General features: G+C 53.5%; 20 non-coding genes across 20 annotated transcripts; all 20 read left to right on the plus strand.

Moving 5' to 3' along the window:
* Positions 1 to 358: 358 nt before the first annotated feature.
* On the plus strand, positions 359 to 549 carry LOC138457841 (U2 spliceosomal RNA). The gene has a single exon (XR_011262311.1). It is a non-coding gene; the product is annotated as a U2 spliceosomal RNA (small nuclear RNA).
* Positions 550 to 1172: 623 nt separating this feature from the next.
* On the plus strand, positions 1173 to 1363 carry LOC138457852 (U2 spliceosomal RNA). Its single transcript, XR_011262313.1, has one exon. It is a non-coding gene; the product is annotated as a U2 spliceosomal RNA (small nuclear RNA).
* Positions 1364 to 1986: 623 nt separating this feature from the next.
* On the plus strand, positions 1987 to 2177 carry LOC138457863 (U2 spliceosomal RNA). Its single transcript, XR_011262315.1, has one exon. It is a non-coding gene; the product is annotated as a U2 spliceosomal RNA (small nuclear RNA).
* Positions 2178 to 2800: 623 nt separating this feature from the next.
* Positions 2801 to 2991, plus strand: LOC138457874 (U2 spliceosomal RNA). The gene has a single exon (XR_011262317.1). It is a non-coding gene; the product is annotated as a U2 spliceosomal RNA (small nuclear RNA).
* A 627-nt stretch (positions 2992 to 3618) lies between these two features.
* On the plus strand, positions 3619 to 3809 carry LOC138457885 (U2 spliceosomal RNA). The gene has a single exon (XR_011262319.1). It is a non-coding gene; the product is annotated as a U2 spliceosomal RNA (small nuclear RNA).
* Positions 3810 to 4432: 623 nt separating this feature from the next.
* Positions 4433 to 4623, plus strand: LOC138457896 (U2 spliceosomal RNA). The gene has a single exon (XR_011262322.1). It is a non-coding gene; the product is annotated as a U2 spliceosomal RNA (small nuclear RNA).
* A 627-nt stretch (positions 4624 to 5250) lies between these two features.
* LOC138457907 (U2 spliceosomal RNA) lies at positions 5251 to 5441 on the plus strand. The gene has a single exon (XR_011262324.1). It is a non-coding gene; the product is annotated as a U2 spliceosomal RNA (small nuclear RNA).
* Positions 5442 to 6064: 623 nt separating this feature from the next.
* LOC138459572 (U2 spliceosomal RNA) lies at positions 6065 to 6255 on the plus strand. The gene has a single exon (XR_011262622.1). It is a non-coding gene; the product is annotated as a U2 spliceosomal RNA (small nuclear RNA).
* Positions 6256 to 6878: 623 nt separating this feature from the next.
* On the plus strand, positions 6879 to 7069 carry LOC138457918 (U2 spliceosomal RNA). The gene has a single exon (XR_011262326.1). It is a non-coding gene; the product is annotated as a U2 spliceosomal RNA (small nuclear RNA).
* Positions 7070 to 7686: 617 nt separating this feature from the next.
* Positions 7687 to 7877, plus strand: LOC138457940 (U2 spliceosomal RNA). The gene has a single exon (XR_011262328.1). It is a non-coding gene; the product is annotated as a U2 spliceosomal RNA (small nuclear RNA).
* A 623-nt stretch (positions 7878 to 8500) lies between these two features.
* On the plus strand, positions 8501 to 8691 carry LOC138457951 (U2 spliceosomal RNA). The gene has a single exon (XR_011262331.1). It is a non-coding gene; the product is annotated as a U2 spliceosomal RNA (small nuclear RNA).
* Positions 8692 to 9318: 627 nt separating this feature from the next.
* On the plus strand, positions 9319 to 9509 carry LOC138457962 (U2 spliceosomal RNA). The gene has a single exon (XR_011262333.1). It is a non-coding gene; the product is annotated as a U2 spliceosomal RNA (small nuclear RNA).
* A 623-nt stretch (positions 9510 to 10132) lies between these two features.
* On the plus strand, positions 10133 to 10323 carry LOC138457974 (U2 spliceosomal RNA). The gene has a single exon (XR_011262335.1). It is a non-coding gene; the product is annotated as a U2 spliceosomal RNA (small nuclear RNA).
* Positions 10324 to 10950: 627 nt separating this feature from the next.
* Positions 10951 to 11141, plus strand: LOC138457985 (U2 spliceosomal RNA). The gene has a single exon (XR_011262337.1). It is a non-coding gene; the product is annotated as a U2 spliceosomal RNA (small nuclear RNA).
* A 623-nt stretch (positions 11142 to 11764) lies between these two features.
* Positions 11765 to 11955, plus strand: LOC138459583 (U2 spliceosomal RNA). The gene has a single exon (XR_011262623.1). It is a non-coding gene; the product is annotated as a U2 spliceosomal RNA (small nuclear RNA).
* Positions 11956 to 12572: 617 nt separating this feature from the next.
* LOC138457996 (U2 spliceosomal RNA) lies at positions 12573 to 12763 on the plus strand. The gene has a single exon (XR_011262339.1). It is a non-coding gene; the product is annotated as a U2 spliceosomal RNA (small nuclear RNA).
* A 623-nt stretch (positions 12764 to 13386) lies between these two features.
* On the plus strand, positions 13387 to 13577 carry LOC138458007 (U2 spliceosomal RNA). Its single transcript, XR_011262341.1, has one exon. It is a non-coding gene; the product is annotated as a U2 spliceosomal RNA (small nuclear RNA).
* A 627-nt stretch (positions 13578 to 14204) lies between these two features.
* Positions 14205 to 14395, plus strand: LOC138458018 (U2 spliceosomal RNA). Its single transcript, XR_011262344.1, has one exon. It is a non-coding gene; the product is annotated as a U2 spliceosomal RNA (small nuclear RNA).
* Positions 14396 to 15018: 623 nt separating this feature from the next.
* LOC138458029 (U2 spliceosomal RNA) lies at positions 15019 to 15209 on the plus strand. The gene has a single exon (XR_011262345.1). It is a non-coding gene; the product is annotated as a U2 spliceosomal RNA (small nuclear RNA).
* Positions 15210 to 15836: 627 nt separating this feature from the next.
* LOC138458040 (U2 spliceosomal RNA) lies at positions 15837 to 16027 on the plus strand. Its single transcript, XR_011262347.1, has one exon. It is a non-coding gene; the product is annotated as a U2 spliceosomal RNA (small nuclear RNA).
* The last annotated feature ends 504 nt before the right edge of the window (positions 16028 to 16531 follow it).

The raw sequence follows: 16531 nt of genomic DNA on the forward strand, positions 1-16531 counted from the left end.
GCCCCGAACGGCCCCGAACGGCCAAGCCTTATCTGAGGGGGACGCACTTGGGGGAGCATCTCCTGGGCAGCTGAGGGTGACTTTCGGCCGCTAGGTGACGGGGCCAGTGCCAGGCCGGGCTGCAGCTTCTCTGGGTGGAGCTCTGCAGCCTGTGTCTGGCCGTCTCGCACCAGGCGCTGTGGGACCCATGGAAATCTTGGGGCGGAGCCATGCAAAATATGCTTACCATACCGCCGGGCATGCTGGTCATGCAAATGCTATTCTTGGCCGAGGAATCTGGGGCTCTGCCGCAGAGCGTTGCTCCGAGTCAGCAGGGGAGCTGCCGAGCAGCAGTCTTTCAGGCAAAGCTTTTGTGGGCATCGCTTCTCGGCCTTTTGGCTAAGATCAAGTGTAGTATCTGTTCTTATCAGTTTAATATCTGATACGTCCTCTATCTGGGGACCATATATTAAATTGATTTTTGGAACCGGGAGATGGAATGGGAGCTTGCTCTGTCCACTCCACGCATCAACTTGGTATTGCAGTACCTCCAGGACTGGTGCACTTCCCCACTTGGGGAAAACAATGCTGTGAAAAAGAAAGACTGAGCAATCCTTGAAAGAAGAGCACTTTGCAATATTTTTTTGTTTAAATGTGTTTTTTTTTTCCAGTGTTTCGGAAAAGGTGCTGTTGTGTCACGGGAGGAAAAAAAAGTCTGCCCTTTTTGCTTGCTTTTCACAGGAGCTGCAAAGCAAGGCAAAGGAGCCAGCCAGCCAGCCAGCAGCACAAGGAGGAGATGGGGGACACTGTCCTTGCCCTGCCTCACCCCTGAAAGGCCCCGAACGGCCCCGAACGGCCAAGCCTTATCTGAGGGGGACGCACTTGGGGGAGCATCTCCTGGGCAGCTGAGGGTGACTTTCGGCCGCTAGGTGACGGGGCCAGTGCCAGGCCGGGCTGCAGCTTGGCTGGGTGGAGCTCTGCAGCCTGTGTCTGGCCGTCTCGCACCAGGCGCTGTGGGACCCATGGAAATCTTGGGGCGGAGCCATGCAAAATATGCTTACCATACCGCCGGGCATGCTGGTCATGCAAATGCTATTCTTGGCCGAGGAATCTGGGGCTCTGCCGCAGAGCGTTGCTCCGAGTCAGCAGGGGAGCTGCCGAGCAGCAGTCTTTCAGGCAAAGCTTTTGTGGGCATCGCTTCTCGGCCTTTTGGCTAAGATCAAGTGTAGTATCTGTTCTTATCAGTTTAATATCTGATACGTCCTCTATCTGGGGACCATATATTAAATTGATTTTTGGAACCGGGAGATGGAATGGGAGCTTGCTCTGTCCACTCCACGCATCAACTTGGTATTGCAGTACCTCCAGGACTGGTGCACTTCCCCACTTGGGGAAAACAATGCTGTGAAAAAGAAAGACTGAGCAATTCTTGAAAGAAGAGCACTTTGCAATATTTTTTTGTTTAAATGTGTTTTTTTTTTCCAGTGTTTCGGAAAAGGTGCTGTTGTGTCACGGGAGGAAAAAAAAGTCTGCCCTTTTTGCTTGCTTTTCACAGGAGCTGCAAAGCAAGGCAAAGGAGCCAGCCAGCCAGCCAGCAGCACAAGGAGGAGATGGGGGACACTGTCCTTCCCCTGCCTCACCCCTGAAAGTCCCCGAACGGCCCCGAACGGCCAAGCCTTATCTGAGGGGGACGCACTTGGGGGAGCATCTCCTGGGCAGCTGAGGGTGACTTTCGGCCGCTAGGTGACGGGGCCAGTGCCAGGCCGGGCTGCAGCTTGGCTGGGTGGAGCTCTGCAGCCTGTGTCTGGCCGTCTCGCACCAGGCGCTGTGGGACCCATGGAAATCTTGGGGCGGAGCCATGCAAAATATGCTTACCATACCGCCGGGCATGCTGGTCATGCAAATGCTATTCTTGGCCGAGGAATCTGGGGCTCTGCCGCAGAGCGTTGCTCCGAGTCAGCAGGGGAGCTGCCGAGCAGCAGTCTTTCAGGCAAAGCTTTTGTGGGCATCGCTTCTCGGCCTTTTGGCTAAGATCAAGTGTAGTATCTGTTCTTATCAGTTTAATATCTGATACGTCCTCTATCTGGGGACCATATATTAAATTGATTTTTGGAACCGGGAGATGGAATGGGAGCTTGCTCTGTCCACTCCACGCATCAACTTGGTATTGCAGTACCTCCAGGACTGGTGCACTTCCCCACTTGGGGAAAACAATGCTGTGAAAAAGAAAGACTGAGCAATTCTTGAAAGAAGAGCACTTTGCAATATTTTTTTGTTTAAATGTGTTTTTTTTTTCCAGTGTTTCGGAAAAGGTGCTGTTGTGTCACGGGAGGAAAAAAAAGTCTGCCCTTTTTGCTTGCTTTTCACAGGAGCTGCAAAGCAAGGCAAAGGAGCCAGCCAGCCAGCCAGCAGCACAAGGAGGAGATGGGGGACACTGTCCTTGCCCTGCCTCACCCCTGAAAGGCCCCGAACGGCCCCGAACGGCCAAGCCTTATCTGAGGGGGACGCACTTGGGGGAGCATCTCCTGGGCAGCTGAGGGTGACTTTCGGCCGCTAGGTGACGGGGCCAGTGCCAGGCCGGGCTGCAGCTTCTCTGGGTGGAGCTCTGCAGCCTGTGTCTGGCCGTCTCGCACCAGGCGCTGTGGGACCCATGGAAATCTTGGGGCGGAGCCATGCAAAATATGCTTACCATACCGCCGGGCATGCTGGTCATGCAAATGCTATTCTTGGCCGAGGAATCTGGGGCTCTGCCGCAGAGCGTTGCTCCGAGTCAGCAGGGGAGCTGCCGAGCAGCAGTCTTTCAGGCAAAGCTTTTGTGGGCATCGCTTCTCGGCCTTTTGGCTAAGATCAAGTGTAGTATCTGTTCTTATCAGTTTAATATCTGATACGTCCTCTATCTGGGGACCATATATTAAATTGATTTTTGGAACCGGGAGATGGAATGGGAGCTTGCTCTGTCCACTCCACGCATCAACTTGGTATTGCAGTACCTCCAGGACTGGTGCACTTCCCCACTTGGGGAAAACAATGCTGTGAAAAAGAAAGACTGAGCAATCCTTGAAAGAAGAGCACTTTGCAATATTTTTTTGTTTAAATGTGTTTTTTTTTTCCAGTGTTTCGGAAAAGGTGCTGTTGTGTCACGGGAGGAAAAAAAAGTCTGCCCTTTTTGCTTGCTTTTCACAGGAGCTGCAAAGCAAGGCAAAGGAGCCAGCCAGCCAGCCAGCCAGCAGCACAAGGAGGAGATGGGGGACACTGTCCTTGCCCTGCCTCACCCCTGAAAGGCCCCGAACGGCCCCGAACGGCCAAGCCTTATCTGAGGGGGACGCACTTGGGGGAGCATCTCCTGGGCAGCTGAGGGTGACTTTCGGCCGCTAGGTGACGGGGCCAGTGCCAGGCCGGGCTGCAGCTTGGCTGGGTGGAGCTCTGCAGCCTGTGTCTGGCCGTCTCGCACCAGGCGCTGTGGGACCCATGGAAATCTTGGGGCGGAGCCATGCAAAATATGCTTACCATACCGCCGGGCATGCTGGTCATGCAAATGCTATTCTTGGCCGAGGAATCTGGGGCTCTGCCGCAGAGCGTTGCTCCGAGTCAGCAGGGGAGCTGCTGAGCAGCAGTCTTTCAGGCAAAGCTTTTGTGGGCATCGCTTCTCGGCCTTTTGGCTAAGATCAAGTGTAGTATCTGTTCTTATCAGTTTAATATCTGATACGTCCTCTATCTGGGGACCATATATTAAATTGATTTTTGGAACCGGGAGATGGAATGGGAGCTTGCTCTGTCCACTCCACGCATCAACTTGGTATTGCAGTACCTCCAGGACTGGTGCACTTCCCCACTTGGGGAAAACAATGCTGTGAAAAAGAAAGACTGAGCAATTCTTGAAAGAAGAGCACTTTGCAATATTTTTTTGTTTAAATGTGTTTTTTTTTTCCAGTGTTTCGGAAAAGGTGCTGTTGTGTCACGGGAGGAAAAAAAAGTCTGCCCTTTTTGCTTGCTTTTCACAGGAGCTGCAAAGCAAGGCAAAGGAGCCAGCCAGCCAGCCAGCAGCACAAGGAGGAGATGGGGGACACTGTCCTTCCCCTGCCTCACCCCTGAAAGTCCCCGAACGGCCCCGAACGGCCAAGCCTTATCTGAGGGGGACGCACTTGGGGGAGCATCTCCTGGGCAGCTGAGGGTGACTTTCGGCCGCTAGGTGACGGGGCCAGTGCCAGGCCGGGCTGCAGCTTGGCTGGGTGGAGCTCTGCAGCCTGTGTCTGGCCGTCTCGCACCAGGCGCTGTGGGACCCATGGAAATCTTGGGGCGGAGCCATGCAAAATATGCTTACCATACCGCCGGGCATGCTGGTCATGCAAATGCTATTCTTGGCCGAGGAATCTGGGGCTCTGCCGCAGAGCGTTGCTCCGAGTCAGCAGGGGAGCTGCCGAGCAGCAGTCTTTCAGGCAAAGCTTTTGTGGGCATCGCTTCTCGGCCTTTTGGCTAAGATCAAGTGTAGTATCTGTTCTTATCAGTTTAATATCTGATACGTCCTCTATCTGGGGACCATATATTAAATTGATTTTTGGAACCGGGAGATGGAATGGGAGCTTGCTCTGTCCACTCCACGCATCAACTTGGTATTGCAGTACCTCCAGGACTGGTGCACTTCCCCACTTGGGGAAAACAATGCTGTGAAAAAGAAAGACTGAGCAATCCTTGAAAGAAGAGCACTTTGCAATATTTTTTTGTTTAAATGTGTTTTTTTTTTCCAGTGTTTCGGAAAAGGTGCTGTTGTGTCACGGGAGGAAAAAAAAGTCTGCCCTTTTTGCTTGCTTTTCACAGGAGCTGCAAAGCAAGGCAAAGGAGCCAGCCAGCCAGCCAGCCAGCAGCACAAGGAGGAGATGGGGGACACTGTCCTTGCCCTGCCTCACCCCTGAAAGGCCCCGAACGGCCCCGAACGGCCAAGCCTTATCTGAGGGGGACGCACTTGGGGGAGCATCTCCTGGGCAGCTGAGGGTGACTTTCGGCCGCTAGGTGACGGGGCCAGTGCCAGGCCGGGCTGCAGCTTGGCTGGGTGGAGCTCTGCAGCCTGTGTCTGGCCGTCTCGCACCAGGCGCTGTGGGACCCATGGAAATCTTGGGGCGGAGCCATGCAAAATATGCTTACCATACCGCCGGGCATGCTGGTCATGCAAATGCTATTCTTGGCCGAGGAATCTGGGGCTCTGCCGCAGAGCGTTGCTCCGAGTCAGCAGGGGAGCTGCCGAGCAGCAGTCTTTCAGGCAAAGCTTTTGTGGGCATCGCTTCTCGGCCTTTTGGCTAAGATCAAGTGTAGTATCTGTTCTTATCAGTTTAATATCTGATACGTCCTCTATCTGGGGACCATATATTAAATTGATTTTTGGAACCGGGAGATGGAATGGGAGCTTGCTCTGTCCACTCCACGCATCAACTTGGTATTGCAGTACCTCCAGGACTGGTGCACTTCCCCACTTGGGGAAAACAATGCTGTGAAAAAGAAAGACTGAGCAATTCTTGAAAGAAGAGCACTTTGCAATATTTTTTTGTTTAAATGTGTTTTTTTTTTCCAGTGTTTCGGAAAAGGTGCTGTTGTGTCACGGGAGGAAAAAAAAGTCTGCCCTTTTTGCTTGCTTTTCACAGGAGCTGCAAAGCAAGGCAAAGGAGCCAGCCAGCCAGCCAGCAGCACAAGGAGGAGATGGGGGACACTGTCCTTCCCCTGCCTCACCCCTGAAAGTCCCCGAACGGCCCCGAACGGCCAAGCCTTATCTGAGGGGGACGCACTTGGGGGAGCATCTCCTGGGCAGCTGAGGGTGACTTTCGGCCGCTAGGTGACGGGGCCAGTGCCAGGCCGGGCTGCAGCTTGGCTGGGTGGAGCTCTGCAGCCTGTGTCTGGCCGTCTCGCACCAGGCGCTGTGGGACCCATGGAAATCTTGGGGCGGAGCCATGCAAAATATGCTTACCATACCGCCGGGCATGCTGGTCATGCAAATGCTATTCTTGGCCGAGGAATCTGGGGCTCTGCCGCAGAGCGTTGCTCCGAGTCAGCAGGGGAGCTGCCGAGCAGCAGTCTTTCAGGCAAAGCTTTTGTGGGCATCGCTTCTCGGCCTTTTGGCTAAGATCAAGTGTAGCATCTGTTCTTATCAGTTTAATATCTGATACGTCCTCTATCTGGGGACCATATATTAAATTGATTTTTGGAACCGGGAGATGGAATGGGAGCTTGCTCTGTCCACTCCACGCATCAACTTGGTATTGCAGTACCTCCAGGACTGGTGCACTTCCCCACTTGGGGAAAACAATGCTGTGAAAAAGAAAGACTGAGCAATTCTTGAAAGAAGAGCACTTTGCAATATTTTTTTGTTTAAATGTGTTTTTTTTTTCCAGTGTTTCGGAAAAGGTGCTGTTGTGTCACGGGAGGAAAAAAAAGTCTGCCCTTTTTGCTTGCTTTTCACAGGAGCTGCAAAGCAAGGCAAAGGAGCCAGCCAGCCAGCCAGCAGCACAAGGAGGAGATGGGGGACACTGTCCTTGCCCTGCCTCACCCCTGAAAGGCCCCGAACGGCCCCGAACGGCCAAGCCTTATCTGAGGGGGACGCACTTGGGGGAGCATCTCCTGGGCAGCTGAGGGTGACTTTCGGCCGCTAGGTGACGGGGCCAGTGCCAGGCCGGGCTGCAGCTTGGCTGGGTGGAGCTCTGCAGCCTGTGTCTGGCCGTCTCGCACCAGGCGCTGTGGGACCCATGGAAATCTTGGGGCGGAGCCATGCAAAATATGCTTACCATACCGCCGGGCATGCTGGTCATGCAAATGCTATTCTTGGCCGAGGAATCTGGGGCTCTGCCGCAGAGCGTTGCTCCGAGTCAGCAGGGGAGCTGCCGAGCAGCAGTCTTTCAGGCAAAGCTTTTGTGGGCATCGCTTCTCGGCCTTTTGGCTAAGATCAAGTGTAGTATCTGTTCTTATCAGTTTAATATCTGATACGTCCTCTATCTGGGGACCATATATTAAATTGATTTTTGGAACCGGGAGATGGAATGGGAGCTTGCTCTGTCCACTCCACGCATCAACTTGGTATTGCAGTACCTCCAGGACTGGTGCACTTCCCCACTTGGGGAAAACAATGCTGTGAAAAAGAAAGACTGAGCAATCCTTGAAAGAAGAGCACTTTGCAATATTTTTTTGTTTAAATGTGTTTTTTTTTACCAGTGTTTCGGAAAAGGTGCTGTTGTGTCACGGGAGGAAAAAAAAGTCTGCCCTTTTTGCTTGCTTTTCACAGGAGCTGCAAAGCAAGGCAAAGGAGCCAGCCAGCCAGCCAGCCAGCAGCACAAGGAGGAGATGGGGGACACTGTCCTTGCCCTGCCTCACCCCTGAACGGCCCCGAACGGCCAAGCCTTATCTGAGGGGGACGCACTTGGGGGAGCATCTCCTGGGCAGCTGAGGGTGACTTTCGGCCGCTAGGTGACGGGGCCAGTGCCAGGCCGGGCTGCAGCTTGGCTGGGTGGAGCTCTGCAGCCTGTGTCTGGCCGTCTCGCACCAGGCGCTGTGGGACCCATGGAAATCTTGGGGCGGAGCCATGCAAAATATGCTTACCATACCGCCGGGCATGCTGGTCATGCAAATGCTATTCTTGGCCGAGGAATCTGGGGCTCTGCCGCAGAGCGTTGCTCCGAGTCAGCAGGGGAGCTGCCGAGCAGCAGTCTTTCAGGCAAAGCTTTTGTGGGCATCGCTTCTCGGCCTTTTGGCTAAGATCAAGTGTAGTATCTGTTCTTATCAGTTTAATATCTGATACGTCCTCTATCTGGGGACCATATATTAAATTGATTTTTGGAACCGGGAGATGGAATGGGAGCTTGCTCTGTCCACTCCACGCATCAACTTGGTATTGCAGTACCTCCAGGACTGGTGCACTTCCCCACTTGGGGAAAACAATGCTGTGAAAAAGAAAGACTGAGCAATTCTTGAAAGAAGAGCACTTTGCAATATTTTTTTGTTTAAATGTGTTTTTTTTTTCCAGTGTTTCGGAAAAGGTGCTGTTGTGTCACGGGAGGAAAAAAAAGTCTGCCCTTTTTGCTTGCTTTTCACAGGAGCTGCAAAGCAAGGCAAAGGAGCCAGCCAGCCAGCCAGCAGCACAAGGAGGAGATGGGGGACACTGTCCTTCCCCTGCCTCACCCCTGAAAGTCCCCGAACGGCCCCGAACGGCCAAGCCTTATCTGAGGGGGACGCACTTGGGGGAGCATCTCCTGGGCAGCTGAGGGTGACTTTCGGCCGCTAGGTGACGGGGCCAGTGCCAGGCCGGGCTGCAGCTTGGCTGGGTGGAGCTCTGCAGCCTGTGTCTGGCCGTCTCGCACCAGGCGCTGTGGGACCCATGGAAATCTTGGGGCGGAGCCATGCAAAATATGCTTACCATACCGCCGGGCATGCTGGTCATGCAAATGCTATTCTTGGCCGAGGAATCTGGGGCTCTGCCGCAGAGCGTTGCTCCGAGTCAGCAGGGGAGCTGCCGAGCAGCAGTCTTTCAGGCAAAGCTTTTGTGGGCATCGCTTCTCGGCCTTTTGGCTAAGATCAAGTGTAGTATCTGTTCTTATCAGTTTAATATCTGATACGTCCTCTATCTGGGGACCATATATTAAATTGATTTTTGGAACCGGGAGATGGAATGGGAGCTTGCTCTGTCCACTCCACGCATCAACTTGGTATTGCAGTACCTCCAGGACTGGTGCACTTCCCCACTTGGGGAAAACAATGCTGTGAAAAAGAAAGACTGAGCAATCCTTGAAAGAAGAGCACTTTGCAATATTTTTTTGTTTAAATGTGTTTTTTTTTTCCAGTGTTTCGGAAAAGGTGCTGTTGTGTCACGGGAGGAAAAAAAAGTCTGCCCTTTTTGCTTGCTTTTCACAGGAGCTGCAAAGCAAGGCAAAGGAGCCAGCCAGCCAGCCAGCCAGCAGCACAAGGAGGAGATGGGGGACACTGTCCTTGCCCTGCCTCACCCCTGAAAGGCCCCGAACGGCCCCGAACGGCCAAGCCTTATCTGAGGGGGACGCACTTGGGGGAGCATCTCCTGGGCAGCTGAGGGTGACTTTCGGCCGCTAGGTGACGGGGCCAGTGCCAGGCCGGGCTGCAGCTTGGCTGGGTGGAGCTCTGCAGCCTGTGTCTGGCCGTCTCGCACCAGGCGCTGTGGGACCCATGGAAATCTTGGGGCGGAGCCATGCAAAATATGCTTACCATACCGCCGGGCATGCTGGTCATGCAAATGCTATTCTTGGCCGAGGAATCTGGGGCTCTGCCGCAGAGCGTTGCTCCGAGTCAGCAGGGGAGCTGCCGAGCAGCAGTCTTTCAGGCAAAGCTTTTGTGGGCATCGCTTCTCGGCCTTTTGGCTAAGATCAAGTGTAGTATCTGTTCTTATCAGTTTAATATCTGATACGTCCTCTATCTGGGGACCATATATTAAATTGATTTTTGGAACCGGGAGATGGAATGGGAGCTTGCTCTGTCCACTCCACGCATCAACTTGGTATTGCAGTACCTCCAGGACTGGTGCACTTCCCCACTTGGGGAAAACAATGCTGTGAAAAAGAAAGACTGAGCAATTCTTGAAAGAAGAGCACTTTGCAATATTTTTTTGTTTAAATGTGTTTTTTTTTTCCAGTGTTTCGGAAAAGGTGCTGTTGTGTCACGGGAGGAAAAAAAAGTCTGCCCTTTTTGCTTGCTTTTCACAGGAGCTGCAAAGCAAGGCAAAGGAGCCAGCCAGCCAGCCAGCAGCACAAGGAGGAGATGGGGGACACTGTCCTTCCCCTGCCTCACCCCTGAAAGTCCCCGAACGGCCCCGAACGGCCAAGCCTTATCTGAGGGGGACGCACTTGGGGGAGCATCTCCTGGGCAGCTGAGGGTGACTTTCGGCCGCTAGGTGACGGGGCCAGTGCCAGGCCGGGCTGCAGCTTGGCTGGGTGGAGCTCTGCAGCCTGTGTCTGGCCGTCTCGCACCAGGCGCTGTGGGACCCATGGAAATCTTGGGGCGGAGCCATGCAAAATATGCTTACCATACCGCCGGGCATGCTGGTCATGCAAATGCTATTCTTGGCCGAGGAATCTGGGGCTCTGCCGCAGAGCGTTGCTCCGAGTCAGCAGGGGAGCTGCCGAGCAGCAGTCTTTCAGGCAAAGCTTTTGTGGGCATCGCTTCTCGGCCTTTTGGCTAAGATCAAGTGTAGTATCTGTTCTTATCAGTTTAATATCTGATACGTCCTCTATCTGGGGACCATATATTAAATTGATTTTTGGAACCGGGAGATGGAATGGGAGCTTGCTCTGTCCACTCCACGCATCAACTTGGTATTGCAGTACCTCCAGGACTGGTGCACTTCCCCACTTGGGGAAAACAATGCTGTGAAAAAGAAAGACTGAGCAATCCTTGAAAGAAGAGCACTTTGCAATATTTTTTTGTTTAAATGTGTTTTTTTTTTCCAGTGTTTCGGAAAAGGTGCTGTTGTGTCACGGGAGGAAAAAAAAGTCTGCCCTTTTTGCTTGCTTTTCACAGGAGCTGCAAAGCAAGGCAAAGGAGCCAGCCAGCCAGCCAGCCAGCAGCACAAGGAGGAGATGGGGGACACTGTCCTTGCCCTGCCTCACCCCTGAAAGGCCCCGAACGGCCCCGAACGGCCAAGCCTTATCTGAGGGGGACGCACTTGGGGGAGCATCTCCTGGGCAGCTGAGGGTGACTTTCGGCCGCTAGGTGACGGGGCCAGTGCCAGGCCGGGCTGCAGCTTGGCTGGGTGGAGCTCTGCAGCCTGTGTCTGGCCGTCTCGCACCAGGCGCTGTGGGACCCATGGAAATCTTGGGGCGGAGCCATGCAAAATATGCTTACCATACCGCCGGGCATGCTGGTCATGCAAATGCTATTCTTGGCCGAGGAATCTGGGGCTCTGCCGCAGAGCGTTGCTCCGAGTCAGCAGGGGAGCTGCCGAGCAGCAGTCTTTCAGGCAAAGCTTTTGTGGGCATCGCTTCTCGGCCTTTTGGCTAAGATCAAGTGTAGTATCTGTTCTTATCAGTTTAATATCTGATACGTCCTCTATCTGGGGACCATATATTAAATTGATTTTTGGAACCGGGAGATGGAATGGGAGCTTGCTCTGTCCACTCCACGCATCAACTTGGTATTGCAGTACCTCCAGGACTGGTGCACTTCCCCACTTGGGGAAAACAATGCTGTGAAAAAGAAAGACTGAGCAATTCTTGAAAGAAGAGCACTTTGCAATATTTTTTTGTTTAAATGTGTTTTTTTTTTCCAGTGTTTCGGAAAAGGTGCTGTTGTGTCACGGGAGGAAAAAAAAGTCTGCCCTTTTTGCTTGCTTTTCACAGGAGCTGCAAAGCAAGGCAAAGGAGCCAGCCAGCCAGCCAGCAGCACAAGGAGGAGATGGGGGACACTGTCCTTCCCCTGCCTCACCCCTGAAAGTCCCCGAACGGCCCCGAACGGCCAAGCCTTATCTGAGGGGGACGCACTTGGGGGAGCATCTCCTGGGCAGCTGAGGGTGACTTTCGGCCGCTAGGTGACGGGGCCAGTGCCAGGCCGGGCTGCAGCTTGGCTGGGTGGAGCTCTGCAGCCTGTGTCTGGCCGTCTCGCACCAGGCGCTGTGGGACCCATGGAAATCTTGGGGCGGAGCCATGCAAAATATGCTTACCATACCGCCGGGCATGCTGGTCATGCAAATGCTATTCTTGGCCGAGGAATCTGGGGCTCTGCCGCAGAGCGTTGCTCCGAGTCAGCAGGGGAGCTGCCGAGCAGCAGTCTTTCAGGCAAAGCTTTTGTGGGCATCGCTTCTCGGCCTTTTGGCTAAGATCAAGTGTAGCATCTGTTCTTATCAGTTTAATATCTGATACGTCCTCTATCTGGGGACCATATATTAAATTGATTTTTGGAACCGGGAGATGGAATGGGAGCTTGCTCTGTCCACTCCACGCATCAACTTGGTATTGCAGTACCTCCAGGACTGGTGCACTTCCCCACTTGGGGAAAACAATGCTGTGAAAAAGAAAGACTGAGCAATTCTTGAAAGAAGAGCACTTTGCAATATTTTTTTGTTTAAATGTGTTTTTTTTTTCCAGTGTTTCGGAAAAGGTGCTGTTGTGTCACGGGAGGAAAAAAAAGTCTGCCCTTTTTGCTTGCTTTTCACAGGAGCTGCAAAGCAAGGCAAAGGAGCCAGCCAGCCAGCCAGCCAGCAGCACAAGGAGGAGATGGGGGACACTGTCCTTGCCCTGCCTCACCCCTGAACGGCCCCGAACGGCCAAGCCTTATCTGAGGGGGACGCACTTGGGGGAGCATCTCCTGGGCAGCTGAGGGTGACTTTCGGCCGCTAGGTGACGGGGCCAGTGCCAGGCCGGGCTGCAGCTTGGCTGGGTGGAGCTCTGCAGCCTGTGTCTGGCCGTCTCGCACCAGGCGCTGTGGGACCCATGGAAATCTTGGGGCGGAGCCATGCAAAATATGCTTACCATACCGCCGGGCATGCTGGTCATGCAAATGCTATTCTTGGCCGAGGAATCTGGGGCTCTGCCGCAGAGCGTTGCTCCGAGTCAGCAGGGGAGCTGCCGAGCAGCAGTCTTTCAGGCAAAGCTTTTGTGGGCATCGCTTCTCGGCCTTTTGGCTAAGATCAAGTGTAGTATCTGTTCTTATCAGTTTAATATCTGATACGTCCTCTATCTGGGGACCATATATTAAATTGATTTTTGGAACCGGGAGATGGAATGGGAGCTTGCTCTGTCCACTCCACGCATCAACTTGGTATTGCAGTACCTCCAGGACTGGTGCACTTCCCCACTTGGGGAAAACAATGCTGTGAAAAAGAAAGACTGAGCAATTCTTGAAAGAAGAGCACTTTGCAATATTTTTTTGTTTAAATGTGTTTTTTTTTTCCAGTGTTTCGGAAAAGGTGCTGTTGTGTCACGGGAGGAAAAAAAAGTCTGCCCTTTTTGCTTGCTTTTCACAGGAGCTGCAAAGCAAGGCAAAGGAGCCAGCCAGCCAGCCAGCAGCACAAGGAGGAGATGGGGGACACTGTCCTTCCCCTGCCTCACCCCTGAAAGTCCCCGAACGGCCCCGAACGGCCAAGCCTTATCTGAGGGGGACGCACTTGGGGGAGCATCTCCTGGGCAGCTGAGGGTGACTTTCGGCCGCTAGGTGACGGGGCCAGTGCCAGGCCGGGCTGCAGCTTGGCTGGGTGGAGCTCTGCAGCCTGTGTCTGGCCGTCTCGCACCAGGCGCTGTGGGACCCATGGAAATCTTGGGGCGGAGCCATGCAAAATATGCTTACCATACCGCCGGGCATGCTGGTCATGCAAATGCTATTCTTGGCCGAGGAATCTGGGGCTCTGCCGCAGAGCGTTGCTCCGAGTCAGCAGGGGAGCTGCCGAGCAGCAGTCTTTCAGGCAAAGCTTTTGTGGGCATCGCTTCTCGGCCTTTTGGCTAAGATCAAGTGTAGTATCTGTTCTTATCAGTTTAATATCTGATACGTCCTCTATCTGGGGACCATATATTAAATTGATTTTTGGAACCGGGAGATGGAATGGGAGCTTGCTCTGTCCACTCCACGCATCAACTTGGTATTGCAGTACCTCCAGGACTGGTGCACTTCCCCACTTGGGGAAAACAATGCTGTGAAAAAGAAAGACTGAGCAATCCTTGAAAGAAGAGCACTTTGCAATATTTTTTTGTTTAAATGTGTTTTTTTTTTCCAGTGTTTCGGAAAAGGTGCTGTTGTGTCACGGGAGGAAAAAAAAGTCTGCCCTTTTTGCTTGCTTTTCACAGGAGCTGCAAAGCAAGGCAAAGGAGCCAGCCAGCCAGCCAGCCAGCAGCACAAGGAGGAGATGGGGGACACTGTCCTTGCCCTGCCTCACCCCTGAAAGGCCCCGAACGGCCCCGAACGGCCAAGCCTTATCTGAGGGGGACGCACTTGGGGGAGCATCTCCTGGGCAGCTGAGGGTGACTTTCGGCCGCTAGGTGACGGGGCCAGTGCCAGGCCGGGCTGCAGCTTGGCTGGGTGGAGCTCTGCAGCCTGTGTCTGGCCGTCTCGCACCAGGCGCTGTGGGACCCATGGAAATCTTGGGGCGGAGCCATGCAAAATATGCTTACCATACCGCCGGGCATGCTGGTCATGCAAATGCTATTCTTGGCCGAGGAATCTGGGGCTCTGCCGCAGAGCGTTGCTCCGAGTCAGCAGGGGAGCTGCCGAGCAGCAGTCTTTCAGGCAAAGCTTTTGTGGGCATCGCTTCTCGGCCTTTTGGCTAAGATCAAGTGTAGTATCTGTTCTTATCAGTTTAATATCTGATACGTCCTCTATCTGGGGACCATATATTAAATTGATTTTTGGAACCGGGAGATGGAATGGGAGCTTGCTCTGTCCACTCCACGCATCAACTTGGTATTGCAGTACCTCCAGGACTGGTGCACTTCCCCACTTGGGGAAAACAATGCTGTGAAAAAGAAAGACTGAGCAATTCTTGAAAGAAGAGCACTTTGCAATATTTTTTTGTTTAAATGTGTTTTTTTTTTCCAGTGTTTCGGAAAAGGTGCTGTTGTGTCACGGGAGGAAAAAAAAGTCTGCCCTTTTTGCTTGCTTTTCACAGGAGCTGCAAAGCAAGGCAAAGGAGCCAGCCAGCCAGCCAGCAGCACAAGGAGGAGATGGGGGACACTGTCCTTCCCCTGCCTCACCCCTGAAAGTCCCCGAACGGCCCCGAACGGCCAAGCCTTATCTGAGGGGGACGCACTTGGGGGAGCATCTCCTGGGCAGCTGAGGGTGACTTTCGGCCGCTAGGTGACGGGGCCAGTGCCAGGCCGGGCTGCAGCTTGGCTGGGTGGAGCTCTGCAGCCTGTGTCTGGCCGTCTCGCACCAGGCGCTGTGGGACCCATGGAAATCTTGGGGCGGAGCCATGCAAAATATGCTTACCATACCGCCGGGCATGCTGGTCATGCAAATGCTATTCTTGGCCGAGGAATCTGGGGCTCTGCCGCAGAGCGTTGCTCCGAGTCAGCAGGGGAGCTGCCGAGCAGCAGTCTTTCAGGCAAAGCTTTTGTGGGCATCGCTTCTCGGCCTTTTGGCTAAGATCAAGTGTAGTATCTGTTCTTATCAGTTTAATATCTGATACGTCCTCTATCTGGGGACCATATATTAAATTGATTTTTGGAACCGGGAGATGGAATGGGAGCTTGCTCTGTCCACTCCACGCATCAACTTGGTATTGCAGTACCTCCAGGACTGGTGCACTTCCCCACTTGGGGAAAACAATGCTGTGAAAAAGAAAGACTGAGCAATCCTTGAAAGAAGAGCACTTTGCAATATTTTTTTGTTTAAATGTGTTTTTTTTTTCCAGTGTTTCGGAAAAGGTGCTGTTGTGTCACGGGAGGAAAAAAAAGTCTGCCCTTTTTGCTTGCTTTTCACAGGAGCTGCAAAGCAAGGCAAAGGAGCCAGCCAGCCAGCCAGCCAGCAGCACAAGGAGGAGATGGGGGACACTGTCCTTGCCCTGCCTCACCCCTGAAAGGCCCCGAACGGCCCCGAACGGCCAAGCCTTATCTGAGGGGGACGCACTTGGGGGAGCATCTCCTGGGCAGCTGAGGGTGACTTTCGGCCGCTAGGTGACGGGGCCAGTGCCAGGCCGGGCTGCAGCTTGGCTGGGTGGAGCTCTGCAGCCTGTGTCTGGCCGTCTCGCACCAGGCGCTGTGGGACCCATGGAAATCTTGGGGCGGAGCCATGCAAAATATGCTTACCATACCGCCGGGCATGCTGGTCATGCAAATGCTATTCTTGGCCGAGGAATCTGGGGCTCTGCCGCAGAGCGTTGCTCCGAGTCAGCAGGGGAGCTGCCGAGCAGCAGTCTTTCAGGCAAAGCTTTTGTGGGCATCGCTTCTCGGCCTTTTGGCTAAGATCAAGTGTAGTATCTGTTCTTATCAGTTTAATATCTGATACGTCCTCTATCTGGGGACCATATATTAAATTGATTTTTGGAACCGGGAGATGGAATGGGAGCTTGCTCTGTCCACTCCACGCATCAACTTGGTATTGCAGTACCTCCAGGACTGGTGCACTTCCCCACTTGGGGAAAACAATGCTGTGAAAAAGAAAGACTGAGCAATTCTTGAAAGAAGAGCACTTTGCAATATTTTTTTGTTTAAATGTGTTTTTTTTTTCCAGTGTTTCGGAAAAGGTGCTGTTGTGTCACGGGAGGAAAAAAAAGTCTGCCCTTTTTGCTTGCTTTTCACAGGAGCTGCAAAGCAAGGCAAAGGAGCCAGCCAGCCAGCCAGCAGCACAAGGAGGAGATGGGGGACACTGTCCTTCCCCTGCCTCACCCCTGAAAGTCCCCGAACGGCCCCGAACGGCCAAGCCTTATCTGAGGGGGACGCACTTGGGGGAGCATCTCCTGGGCAGCTGAGGGTGACTTTCGGCCGCTAGGTGACGGGGCCAGTGCCAGGCCGGGCTGCAGCTTGGCTGGGTGGAGCTCTGCAGCCTGTGTCTGGCCGTCTCGCACCAGGCGCTGTGGGACCCATGGAAATCTTGGGGCGGAGCCATGCAAAATATGCTTACCATACCGCCGGGC

This window comes from Ambystoma mexicanum, chromosome 1p, assembly GCF_040938575.1.
Source record: "Ambystoma mexicanum isolate Mex_15411 chromosome 1p, UKY_AmexF1_1, whole genome shotgun sequence".
Classification (NCBI taxonomy): Eukaryota; Metazoa; Chordata; class Amphibia; order Caudata; family Ambystomatidae; genus Ambystoma; species Ambystoma mexicanum.